This window comes from Colias philodice, chromosome 20, assembly GCF_061535455.1.
Source record: "Colias philodice isolate Cphi_HAF_F1 chromosome 20, ilColPhil1 Martin Lab GWU primary, whole genome shotgun sequence".
NCBI classification, from domain to species: Eukaryota; Metazoa; Arthropoda; class Insecta; order Lepidoptera; family Pieridae; genus Colias; species Colias philodice.
The window spans coordinates 3015672-3029445 of NC_143105.1; the positions used below are offsets into that span (position 1 = coordinate 3015672).

General features: G+C 30.6%; 1 protein-coding gene across 3 annotated transcripts in view; it reads right to left on the reverse strand.

Moving 5' to 3' along the window:
• Positions 1-13526, reverse strand: part of LOC149479326 (atrial natriuretic peptide receptor 1) — a 136494-nt gene extending 122968 nt beyond the window's left edge. For 2 of the 3 annotated variants that reach the window (XM_089707921.1, XM_089707925.1), the window contains exon 1: positions 13368-13526. The gene's annotated coding sequence lies outside the window, so the exon portion shown is untranslated. Of the gene's footprint in view, positions 1-13305 lie in introns of all 3 variants that reach the window. The other variant, XM_089707922.1, reaches the window with a different exon arrangement.
• Between the last annotated feature and the right edge of the window lie 248 nt (positions 13527-13774).

Below are 13774 nucleotides of genomic sequence, written 5' to 3' on the forward strand. Positions count from 1 at the left end.
AATACTCCACATAATGATGATGTTACAATGACTGAATAATAAGGCTGGCTGAATTCCAAAAAAATATACAAAATATATTATGGTCTTTCGCAAACAATAAACATGATTTGGCAACCCTTATTTCTCAATACAGGATACATAAAAAATGTAAAAATTGTACAGAAAAAAGGAAAAGATAATGGACTGGAATGGAGGATTCAAATACATTGAATAAATTATTACGTGAATAAATTCTTGAGTCTATGGAATATTCAAATTTTATAGCATTCTAAATAACTACTTACAGAAATATTAGTTCAAGCTTATAATACTCGTAAAAAACAGTTGTTTGTTAGTTTAATATAATTATTCGCCAAAGAGCTGCGCAGTGCGCACCTTGTAAATCGAGAACTGCCTAAAAAGCCTTCTTAAATGGAAAAAGGTAAGGTACTAATAGAAGGTATATGTATATCCTATCTATGGCTTAATACATACACAATACAATATATACATTGTATTGTGTATTTTCAATATATTCTATCCAACGATATTACAGAGAAAGCGTTCAATTCATTTACTTAATTTATTATTTTATCATCTAAATTCTAACCCGATGGACTTTGAACCTACTTACCGTTGTTAACTTAATTATAAATACTCTGTTACCATGACAACATTGTATTTGTGTTTCTTTTTTCATTTTTATTATTAATATTTCAATGTTATAACAATAATTATGCTAATCCGTATCGAGATGAATCAATAGGTGTAACTTAAACCTTATTATGTGAGATAATATTTAAACTAAACTTAATATTACACAAATCGTGTTAAATCTTATTACAAACCCAATGATATTTCATGTGTATAATATCATTGTACATACCTATATTTAATTATTTATCAGATACCTGTGCCGCGCGGTTTGCCCCGCATTGCTCCGTTCCTATTGGTCTTGATGATATAACATAGCCTAAGTCTTCCTCGAGAAATGGACTATTACACAGAGTAATTTTTAAAACGGACGCGAGGTAACAGGCCTTAGCAAGCAAACAAACAAACTAATCAGTTTTATAATATAAGTAGGTATAGATTAATAAGCCGTGTAGATCTTTGGCGAGCGAATATAGTAATTATAATAGTAATGAATATTATCTTCAACGACCTCTAAATAATCCTCTTGATATTCACAGCTACATAACTCTATTAAAGATAATTTATGAAACCAGGAAGTATACCTATAGGCTATAAATGAATGCTACATATTAATAGTTAATAGTTGTGCATCTAATAAATATCATTCAATTAGTAAAGGCAATGCATGGATCTATTTAAATTTGTTGTATGCAAATTATTTCAGTATATTTAATTGCCAAAAGCAATTAGAGCAATTTTAATCTTTAGTTATTCGGAAGTTGGAACACATCCATAAACATTTAAATTTTAAATAATTGAAAGTTTAGAATACATATACAGGGTGTAATCGTTAAGTGTGCACAGGCGATTATTCCGTAACTATTACAGATATCAAAAAACTTTAAACTGATATCGAAAGTAGGTACTTAAACTAATGAGTAAAATGGCCATAATAATTTTTTAAAAATAATACGAGAAATATCTAAAAAATTAACTTTAAACCCTCCCATACATTATATATAATAATATATGAGCGATGTCAAGGGACATCCGGATGGAACGAAGTGTTAAGTTAGAGAGAGACAGACAGAGAACCATGCGCACACCGCAAGGCACAACTCTAGCAAAAAGTGTCGTGACAACTTTTCGTAAGAATTTTTTCCGTCTAGCCCCCTTTCACAACGCGCGATAAGGAACTTCGTTCCAAAATGTAAAATAACATTACCTTAGATAAATATTACTGTTTCATATAGAAGTAAAAAAATACATTTGATAATTACAGTTGCTCTACAAAATAAAAATAGCCGTTTTCTCTGTTTCATATCTAATCTTTCTGTAAGTATCTTCTCTGTTTTTCGCATCTTTCTTCACTTATTTAAATTGTTAAAAAAGGGGGAATATAAGGGAAGACAGTATTGATTGCCTAATGCCTATAAAGTATATAATGCAAGTGGTTCAAAAAAGAACTAAATTCAACTACATATCAATTATCCAAAAGCGTCTAACTTATCTACTAATTAAAAACTTATCTATTACCTACCTGTAATAATTGTTCCTTTTTACCTAACCTCATACAAGATCTACAACATAGATAAATAAAGTTTGTTCAAGTCAAGGTTCTTATATTTTATTCTTATAAACACGAATTTTATTCAATAGTAAAAAACGCAAGGACAGCCGGATAATCATTATATATATAAGTTATTTTACATTTTTAGAATCGTCTACGTAATAATTATATTATTATGTATGGAAAATATTATGTGTTTTTTTAAAGCTTGTTAAAACACCCTTTTTAAATTCGTTTTATACATATGCGTTGTTGTAGACGTCACAACGTTGATACAAAAAGTAATTTCTACCACATTTATCAGACTTTAAACAATTGACGCAGCATCTCAATCAATAAAAACGAATAATTCATATTCATTATGTATATATATTTATAATATAAGTAGTTACATATTTGGTTTAAATGTATTATAATTAAATTTTTCATTACTGCACCACCTATTGTTTTTCCCCTTTTTAATTCAAAATCCTACCCATAGGTTGCCTGGTAGAAATCGCTCAGTAGCGATAAGGCCGCCTTTTTGGCTATATATTATATTGTCTTTTTTCTTTTGTTATATTGTCTGTTTTTTATTTGGTGCTAAATAAAGTGTATTTATTTATTATTATTATTTATAATTAGGATATTAAGATAATAGTAATATTGCACGCCTCATAAGCGAAGCGTTGAGGTGGGTACTACTGTCACTTCGCGCAAAACATCTGATTTTTCAAACTTAAAATGTCTTTATGTATCATACATTGCACTTGTAAGATAATACATACACACACATATTAAGAAAAAACACTATTTTTAACGTTCATGATATTTTTGATGTCATTTTTGTTATTTAAACTAGTTAAAAAACAGTTTAAAAAAGTTCTGTCTTGGACGTCCGTGTGTCTGTATGTGCGGATCCTTTTTCTTGTTAACACGATAGCGACCGAAATACTTTACTAATCGAGTCTTTTTTTTTTCTCTTACGCTTGAGTATGCTCAGGAATAGAACCCTTTCATTTTTCAGGGTCTGATTCGATGTGGTTTAATTGTTATTAAATAAACAAAAATAATAATTAATAAATATTTATTAAAAAAAATTATGAGGCGTGCACTTTTGGATTTTCCAAATTATTTGTGATATATATCTACAGAAAACGTTTAAAATTAAAAGTATAGGTCCAAATGCACCTATCATAGCATCTACATATAAGTAATAATAGTCCGTTAACTAATGTATTAACAGACTTATTAACTGGTTTTGATCTATATAAAATTCCCAAAAATACGTAATAAGTAGATCAGTTTTATTGTAGAGCTCACTTAAACACAAATACAATTGAGAAACAGTTGCCACAATCTAAAACAGTTGATACAAAACATTAATAACTCATAAATACCTCGTCATTGGCTATCACACTGGATACTTAAGGTCAAGAAAATGTTCAAGGATAAAGCAATAAATCGTATGGAAACATTTGCAAAACAAAAAACTTTTTTCATCAAGACACTCGACCCTTTTCATATGTCATGCGTCTCATAAGCTTGACTAGGTGGTTAGAGAGGTATTTTAGAAGACGGATCTTTTATAAGATTTAATATTATGTTTGATATAATTTTGTTACAAAATGATATCAAATTATAGAAAAAGTATCTTGTATTAATAAATATATTTTGGAAAAAGTAACTTGTACCTATAATTTTGTTATAGACGCTAAGCTTACCGGTGGTAAATTATTATTTAACTGTATTTTGAATAAGCGCTCTTCTAAACGAAACCTAGTTAATACATGTTTGGAACCTAGTTGGATACATGTTTGAATTTGAGTTTTATTAATTACTAGCTTTCCGCCCGCGGCTTCGCCCGCGCAGTCAAAGAAAAACCGGCATAGTTCACGTTCCCGTGGTATTTCCGGGATAAAACCTATCCTATGTCCCGGGGTAAAAAGTAGCCTATGTCCTTTCTCGGGTATCCAAAAATATATCTATACCAAATTTCATGCAAATTGGTTCAGTAGTTAAGGCGTGATTGAGTAACAGACAGACAGACAGAGTTACTTTCGCATTTATAATATTAGTATGGACTAGCTGTTTCCAGCAGTTTCACCCGCATTACTCTGCTCCTGTTGGTCTAAGCGTGATAATATAAAGCCTTTAGCCTTCCTCGATAAATGGGCTATCCAATACCGAAAGAATTTTTCAAATCGAACCAGTAGTTCCTGAGATTAGCGCGTTCAAACAAACAAACAAACTTAAGTCAGCTTTATAATCACTACATAGTATAAAACAAAGTCGCTTTCTCCGTCCCTATGTCCCTTTGTATGCTTAAATCTTTAAAACTACGCAACGGATACGGTTTTTTTAATATAATATAGAGTAATTCAAGAGGACGGTTTTAGTATATAATTTATTAGGTTTTAGACAAAGCGGGCGAAGCCGCGGGCGGTAAGCTAGTATTAGTATATAGATGTCATAATTTTTGAAGCGTAGGTACCTACTTTCACAAATAATTTATTTCTTAACATACCTATAAATAAGTTAAATTCAAATATACCGTCATTATAGAATTGTGTCGAAAGTCATGTGTCTAAAGATACCTAAGCATACTTCACACATAAATTTAACGCTATGTAATGTATTTTCTTTTTATTCAAGTTCATACGAATGACGTCATTCAACAAAAAGTGGTAGATATAACATAATTACAAATTCCATGATAAATAGTCCCTCGACATTTATTAATAAGTACAGTACTATTACTCTACCAATTTTAAACACTTTTAGAATTGAGAATTGATTTAGAATTGTCTTTAAAAACAGATTATGTTTTATGACATAGAAATTATCGAACATACGAAACAGACATGAAAAGTATTATTTTAAACTATAATCTTCATTATTTACGTCAATAATCTTTTAGCCATATTTGTCCTATATATATAGATTACTAGATTTCCACCCGCGGCTTCGCCCGCGTTTTCAAAGAAAAACCCGCATAGTTCCCGTTCCCGTAGGATTTCCGGGATAAAACCTATCCTATGTGTTAATCCAAGTTACCCTCTATATGTGTGCTAAATTTCATTGTAATCGGTTCAGTAGTATTTGCGTGAAAGAGTAACAAACATACACACACACACACATCCTCACAAACTTTCGCATTTATAATATTAGTAGGATAATATCTATGTACTTTATTAGTGTACATTGGTAAAAAATAACAGCTAAAAACCCATCACATTGTCTCTTTATACTATGGTGTTAGGACTATACATCTATACTAATATTATAAAGAGGAAAGGTTTGTAATTATGTATGTATGTATGTATGGTTTTCACGCATAAATTACTGGACCGATTTTGATGAAATTTGGCACATACAATCTTAAGACCTTGAGAAAGAACATAGGCTACCTTTTATTGCGAAATATTTACCACGGACGAAGCCGGGGCGGACCGCTAGTAAAATACAAACTCCAAACACGATTATGTAAAATAATTGCCAAGTGATAATTTTCACAACATTTTATAACCGACAATTAACGTTTTGTAATTACAATCACCTGCGATTTATTTTTAAAATAAACAGTTATTTTGGGATTACGACTATGTAATAACGAGTTCAAAAATGTCCGAATATTCGATATTTTGCGGTCAATTTTATATCTTGCGATATTTTTAACTCACTCGACAGGTTGAGCAATTTTGTGTCTCACTTATTTTATGAAGCTGGTATTAATCTATACTAATATTATAAAGCTGAAGAGTTTGTTTGTTTGAACGCGCTAATCTCAGGAACTACTGGTCCGATTTGAAATATTCTTTCGCTATTAGATAGCCCATTCATCGAGGAAGGCTATGGGCTATATTATATCATCACGCTAAGACCAACAGGAGCGGAGCCACGCGGGTGAAACCGCGGAGCGCAGCTAGTATATTAAAGTGGTTTTTATATGAATTAGAACTTTAGTTTCATAATTATCTTATTTAGAGTGCAATGGAAAATTTTTGTACGAGTTAATGACGTAAGATTTCATTTTGTTATCGCAATTCTTGTTTTTTGCAAGTTTAATAATAACTTGTGAGAAACTGCATACGTTTTAATCCTAATATGGAAACTTAAAAAAGGAAGTAACAGAAATCAAGGGCAAACAGTTACACGTAGGTAGGTGCTTAATTGAATGTATATGTCCCAAACTTGATACAATTTTAAGCTGTTATAATTAAATTTAAAACATGATTTATTCATGAATTTGTAATTCCTACGAGTTACCCCTTAAACTATCCAAGGTTTGGAATTTAGTTGACTAATTATGATAATTTTAATCGGTAATAATAAGACTTGTTAAGTGCTTATATTCTCCTCTGATTACATAATGTTAGTGTAGAATACATTGCCTAAACAGATAAAAAACACCACATTCAAATTACATTAGTGGAAAATTTTGCATACAATTCTTATTACAATAAATATCTATGCATATCACTACATAGTCTAAAACAAAGTCTCTTTCTCTGTCCCTATGTCCCTTTGTATGCTTTAATCTTTAAAACTACGCAACGGATTTTGATGCGGTTTTTTTTATAGATAGAGTGATTCAAGATTCCTCTTGTTTGCTGGTTTTAGTATATAATTTATTAGATTTTAGACAAAGTGGGCGAAGCCGCGGGCGGTAAGCTAGTAAATAAATAAATTAAAATAAACTTGTAAGTCATTTAAAGTGCGTTGCATGCTCTGATTTTCGTACTCATTAATAAGACAAGACTGCCTTTCATTTTTAATACAGGTTTTTTGTACATGTAGGGCACTTTTCTTTTAAATTTAGCTCATGTTATTCCCTCACATATGTTTAAATGCACAATCGAATATATAAAACCAGATGTGACCCGCGGTTTTACCCACATTGCTTCACTTCTATTGGTCTTAGTGATGATATTATATTCCTGAGATTAGAGCGTTCAAGTAAACAAACTCTTTATAATATTAGTTATTACTTAGTATAGATTATTGCAAGGAACTACGTTTCTCATTAACGGAATGTAGATAAGAAATTTATTTGCGTCCATACTGTATTATATCGATTAAAGACTATAAATCCAATATATATAAGTCCAATATAGAACATACACTATGTACATATAAACTATGTATATGTATATTAAGTGCAATAGATGTGGAAAGGTCAATAAACAGTCAAGTCTATTATTTTTATTTTGCCAATATTTTCTTAAGTTTCTACCTGTGTTTATTTATTTGGTATAAAAGGTATAAAATATACAGTATTGAGTATTTTAATATTAGTTTACAATTGTTGAAACATTTGTTGAATATCGTATTAAAATGCATTTTAAAAATGTACTACAATTGGCAATCCTTCGATATTTTACAGTTAAAATATTATGTTATCTGATACTTTATTGAACGAATAAGTTTTAACCAGGGATTAAAAAAATCAGCCCTAACATAAGTTAGTATCAACAGTCTAATCTTGTTATTGTCCATTGTTATCAACCCAATATAGACTGACCACAACTTTGATAAAAATACTTATTTGGACAATCTATACACGAAATTGCATACAAATCCGGTATGTTCAATGTTATCTATCAAAGTTATCAACATACAAACAACTGAACATACATATATTTATGTATAATATTTGCAGAGCGGTAAAGTTTTTGATCAATCAGACAAACTGATTTATGTGAGAGTGAATATTGTCAACGCATCAATATTAATAAAGAGAGTGATAAAAATATCATACGGTCTACAGTTTTATAACGCAACTTTGCATCACGGCTTCGCTTGTTCTTTTTGCAAGTATAACTACACTATCGAAGATTAGTCGTACCAACTCAGAAACCAAGCACAAGGCATTGCTGAAGAATGAAGATCATCACACGATCAAATGCATAGTTTACGATTATTTAAAAGACAGACAAACGTTAATTTTTATATATGTACCTACAGAGATTCAATAATAAGGGCTCAAGGCATTGCTGAAGATCATCACATGATCTAAATGTATTAAACGATTCTTTAAAGCCTATTTAATTATACAAACAAAAATATTTTTTTATATACATGTAACATATTCTATGTTGAATTGTATTTACTTATTTTATGTAACTTTAAGCAACCATCGTTGCATAAATCTTGAATTATACAGTATAAAAATTAAAAATGCACTATGATATCTGTTCATCTTTAATTTTATGCAAGCTTCCTAATTATAGCTTATGGGTCATTATACAAAAATGGGGTAACTTTTGAGGATATTTTGTTTACTATATTTTTTATATCAGATTGTTACAAATTAGGGTGTATATGATAGCTAATCTAATGAATATATTGTTCCAAATCGGGCCAGCCACTTTTTTAAATAGATTGTGAGATATTTTAAATTTTCTGGATTTGGCATCCAGGGGACTGACGAGGCTAACATGGTACTGATAAAAAACTATAACTTGTAATATTCTTAAAGAAATTCAATGAAAATTACTACAAATCTCTCAGTTTTAATAATGGCACATGTCTTTTACGTACTTAACATGTTTAAAAATGATAATTAATAATATGTGATACTGGGAAAAACAATGTCTCAATTTTCAAAACAGCCTTCTGACATTTAACGCAACGTGAATATTCTTACTCTCTTACTTAACTTTTACTCCTTTGAATTAGTTTTACTTGATATTTTAAGTAATTCACAAACAATAGAAACAAAAAAAACGGCCAAGTGCGAGTTGGACTCCTAACAAACCTATTTTTTAATGAATGAATGAATGAATGAATGAATGAATGAATGAATGAAAGCTTTATTGTACACACCAAAATAATGAAATAACATTAAGTAAAATATACATCAAATTGCACAATAGGCGACCTTATGGCTACAGAGCCATCTCTTCCAGGTAACCCAACCAAGGAAAACAGTAACAAAGAAAGAATACAAGTAGGTGGTGCATACCAAAGCAATATATATAATAATAATATAGTAATACTAAGTAACTTTTTATTATGTTTGTAACTTAAAATTTACACTTTTAGCAATTTTTCCTTTATCTGTGTTATAAGACGTTACTATTTACCGAGTAGAAGTAAACTATAGTAGACTGTATACACGGCAAGCATCCTATGTGTTTTTTTATTCCCTTGCGAATATTGAATTTTGTGGAAATTTGCAGTATTAACGGATGTAGGTATCTTTTGATTGCGTTACGTTATAAGTTTGATTTTTTTACAGCCCCAAGGGTTCTTAATCTTGAGTATCCAATATAAATTTCAGATTGATACCTCCACGCGTTCCAAAAAAACGTCTTAACAGACAAACGGACTACAAAGTGATCCTATAAGGGTTCTGTTTTTTCCTTTTGAGGTTCGGAGCCCTAAAAATCTACCAATATTTATGTTAAAAGTACTAATTATTAAAAAATTAAAAACCAAAGGCTCGAATGAAAGTCTCATCTGAGTTTTCATAAGAGCCCCTTGACATTTTTATAATGTTATTAAGTATATTAATTAACTTTTATGTTATTTTGAGGTAATTTTACTTCACAGTATTATACGTATACGTATTTATCTGATAAATATAAAAAGCTATGCCCTGAAAGCATCAAAATCAATAATTAAAAGAAAATAAATAAAAAAAAAATTATTAGTAGTTTGTTTCAATAGCTCTTTTCTTTGCTACTCTTTTTTAAATGTTTCTTCCCTAGTCAAATTCAGTTTCTTTTAGCGTGGCGCATGATGTTTTTAACTGAAATATAATATAGAAATGCTTATACCAATAGCAATCAAGATAAAAGTTCTCAAAAATGATAGAATCATCAGTACTATGGGGCCGCGTCAGTCCTCTGGCGCGATATCTGACAAAGGACTGATGCCAGCGGATTGATGAAAAGGGACTTAATATGAGGTTATAATCACAAATTAGGTTTTTTTGCCTAATTTCTGATATCAACAAACTATATTTTTACAAATCGTAGTTAACCATTTATAAATGAAGATAAAAATCGGATTAACAATAAAATAACGACTCACCATAGGACTGAAATGTTGACTGGCGCAGCAAGATTTTAGAGGACAAACACAACCCTAGCGCTGGTACAGTTATGACGGCCGTCAAAATATGCGGTGCACAAGTAACTTCATTACCAACATTATTACTTAGACAGGGATTTGACCTCGACTTGGTGATATTTAGCGAGAATTTCGAATTTAAAAAACACACAACGGACTGACTAGTGAAAACGATGACAAAGTTTAATTTTATTTTTTAAATAAAATGGAAAACATTGCGTTATGAAAGTTGTAGTATATAATACTATGTACATCAAAGATTGTAGTGAATTAGTAAGTTTTCTTAAATCGATGATAATGTTTAAACGATAGTCACTTGATTGTTGGTTTTCGGAGTTGTGACATGCCAAAGTACTGACGTTTGAGGTATTAATTTATTATTTTTATTCATTTGTATTTTAAATAAAGAAGTGAAATTGAGTGACCAAATAAAGGACGCTTCATTGTTTTAAAATAGATTGTTATTTGAATAAAATATAATAAGACTTTGTTTAAATTGGCTGATGACATCGAGTTACCCCATTTTTGTATAATCACCCTTATATATGTTACGTGTTAGTCATTGCCAGACTTTAGGAGGTTAAACACAGATTATATTTGAAGTGATGACATTGACAGATTTTTCTAGAAATATATTTTATGAATACTATAAACCTGTTTCAGTTTGGCAGGATTATATTGATATGACATCCTAGCTTATAAAATGATTTAAGACTTGCTCATTAAATGCCACGGTTGCAAACTTTTACGATTTAAACTTTTTACTGTTATTTAACTGAGAACTCTATGCGTTACCAACTAGGGTGCGTAATTTCAATTGTAACAGTTACAGTACGTAGTAAATACATATATGTATAGTTTTAACTGCGACTGTTCGTGAATAAATTCTTAATCTTATATATAAAAATGAATCGCAAAATGTGTTGGTAAGCGCATAACTCGAGAACGGCTGAACCGATTTCGATAATTCTTTTTTTATTATATTCCTTGAAGTACGAGGATGGTTCTTATGTAGAGAAAACGTAAACATGTACCACGGGCGAAGCCGGGGCGGACCGCTAGTTTCAAATAAAGATGAACTTCGATCTACAGTTAAAACCTACCTACAATGCCAATTTTAGTATAAAAGGGGCGTCTTTTTTGATTTTAGGACGCCGATCGATCAAACCTTGTTCTTTACAAAATAGTGTAATAAAATAAACTTACTATGACATTACGATTGTATATCTTCCCCTAAACTAAGTCTGAACTAGGTAAGTTATGAGATTTCTATTACCACAAACTACATACTAAATAGTTAGTTACTACGTAGGAACTTAATAAGACGTTGATATTATATTTAGTCGTATTATCCGATACTCAAACTACGAACTTCGAACTGCACTTTACCTCTAGAGAGGCAAATTGAAGATTATACTAGTAAACTCTATCTTCGTTGCCTCTCTGTTACCAGGCTTAACCAATGACTCTATTATACTAGTAGACGCGGCATACGCCAACATCATTGCACTAAAAAACAGCGTAATTAATACATACCTACATACTTACTAACGCATTATCACCAATACAGTTGTTCTCCCTTTCACTCTCACGCACGAGACATAATACATGTCTCACTCATCTACTTCATAATAACAACTGCTGATTTAAATATAAAAAGAACGTCCAGCCATGACGCTGAACGGTGCGTGACTAAGTGAAACTCGGGCACTTAGCTGAGTTTTTTCTTGCCAAAATAGAGAGCGGGTAACGTATCTAGCTTTTTTATATATCATAGGGCTTAACACTACATAGTATAAAACAAAGTCGCTTTCCGTCGTCTGTGTGTTTAGATTTTTAACTTTAAAATAACGCAACAGATTTTGATAGTTAGGTAGGTGTTTTAAAACAGATAGAGTAAATTAATAGGAACGTTTTTGTATTTATTTTATAAGGTTTTAGACAGAGCGGACGAAGCCGCGGGCCGAAAGCTAGTAAGTATAATAATATAACTTATAAGCCTGGTAACAGTAGGCGTACCTACCTATATAGGTACCATAATATATGATTAGTTACGTATTGTTACATTCAATTTCTTTATCCATGTGCTTACAGCGTGACTTGAGAATAGGTTTTTAAGATAAGAATTCTCGTATTTTATATTACGATTATTTAATAATAAAGAGTGCACAATATTATTGTTCCAAAACGCAATAAAATTCTCACATTAAAATGGACTTTTCCACTTTTAAAATGTGCGTTGTTGCCAGATTTTTTTAATTCTAAGGAAATTAATTATCATAATTGTAATTTGTTTTAGTTATCAGAGATCAGCTTTAAGAAAATACCTATATTTTTTCAAACGTCAAATGTTTTACAAAATTTTCCATAAGATTTAGTTATATTACTCAGTAGGTACCTACCTAGGTAGTTACTTGCCAGTTGGAATAGAAAAAAACGTTCAATTAGATTCACCAATAAGTATCTACCTACCTACAGCAAAATGTTAAAATTCAAGATGTTGGAAATTGTTTCTTATTTGAATTAGGTACCTATTTAATAAGATTGAAGGAAATTAATTTCGCTTCATGTTGCATACCTACTTCTAAAAACACATCCCTACCTATAGTACCTACCTAAATTACATTATTTTGTCTTTACTGAGCATCAAACGCGGACCGACATGTTGCAAAAATTGTAGATAAGACGCAAATTAGCGTCTTTTGGAATAAAACCAAAATTATGAAAATAATAGCAGTCTCATTGTTACAAAGTACTATAAAATTACTTACCCGTATATCATTAACAAAAAACACAATTGCAATGAAGTTTTTATAAAATATATTAACTACCTACGTCTTTAAAATAAATTACGTACCTATTGAATTTATACTAGGTAAGTAGTTAAGTACTTATTTTCATACGTAATACGTGAAATATCTTCAAAGTATAGAATAGAAATAGATTATGACTGAGTTCATATTGATTAGAATAACTAATCATATTGAATATAAAAACCGAAAATTTTCATTTTCCACGCTCTATGGTATAAATAATTATAACATATTTTATGGTACGGCCACCGCTTTTAAGTAGGTATAAATATATTTCCAATACTCCAAAATAATAATCTTGATAAACAAACCACCACACAAACACTTATTGTTAAAACGTCACGTTATAACTTCACTCTAGAACACTAATTAAAACTTTATAGTCTTTTTTTATGACGCGAAGAGGTTATGTTTTGTCGAGCGAATTCCCGCGAAAACACACACGCGCAACGTTCACCCTCCCTCAAGTCTAAATAGCGACTGACTTCTGGTTGTCGATGACGTTTCGAAATTCGAATTTCAATATTCTGTGGACTATGGAACAAAGTCGATTCCAAATTCAAATTGGATTTGTAATACTGGCAGGCAATTGAAAAAAAAATACAATCGTTCCGTTTTAGATTATCTGTATTTTTTTCACTGTCTTCTAAGATTTGAATTGATGAATTTTAAGTTTCAAGAGTTGTGTGAAGTTTTGTGTAAAATGTAATGCGCAAAG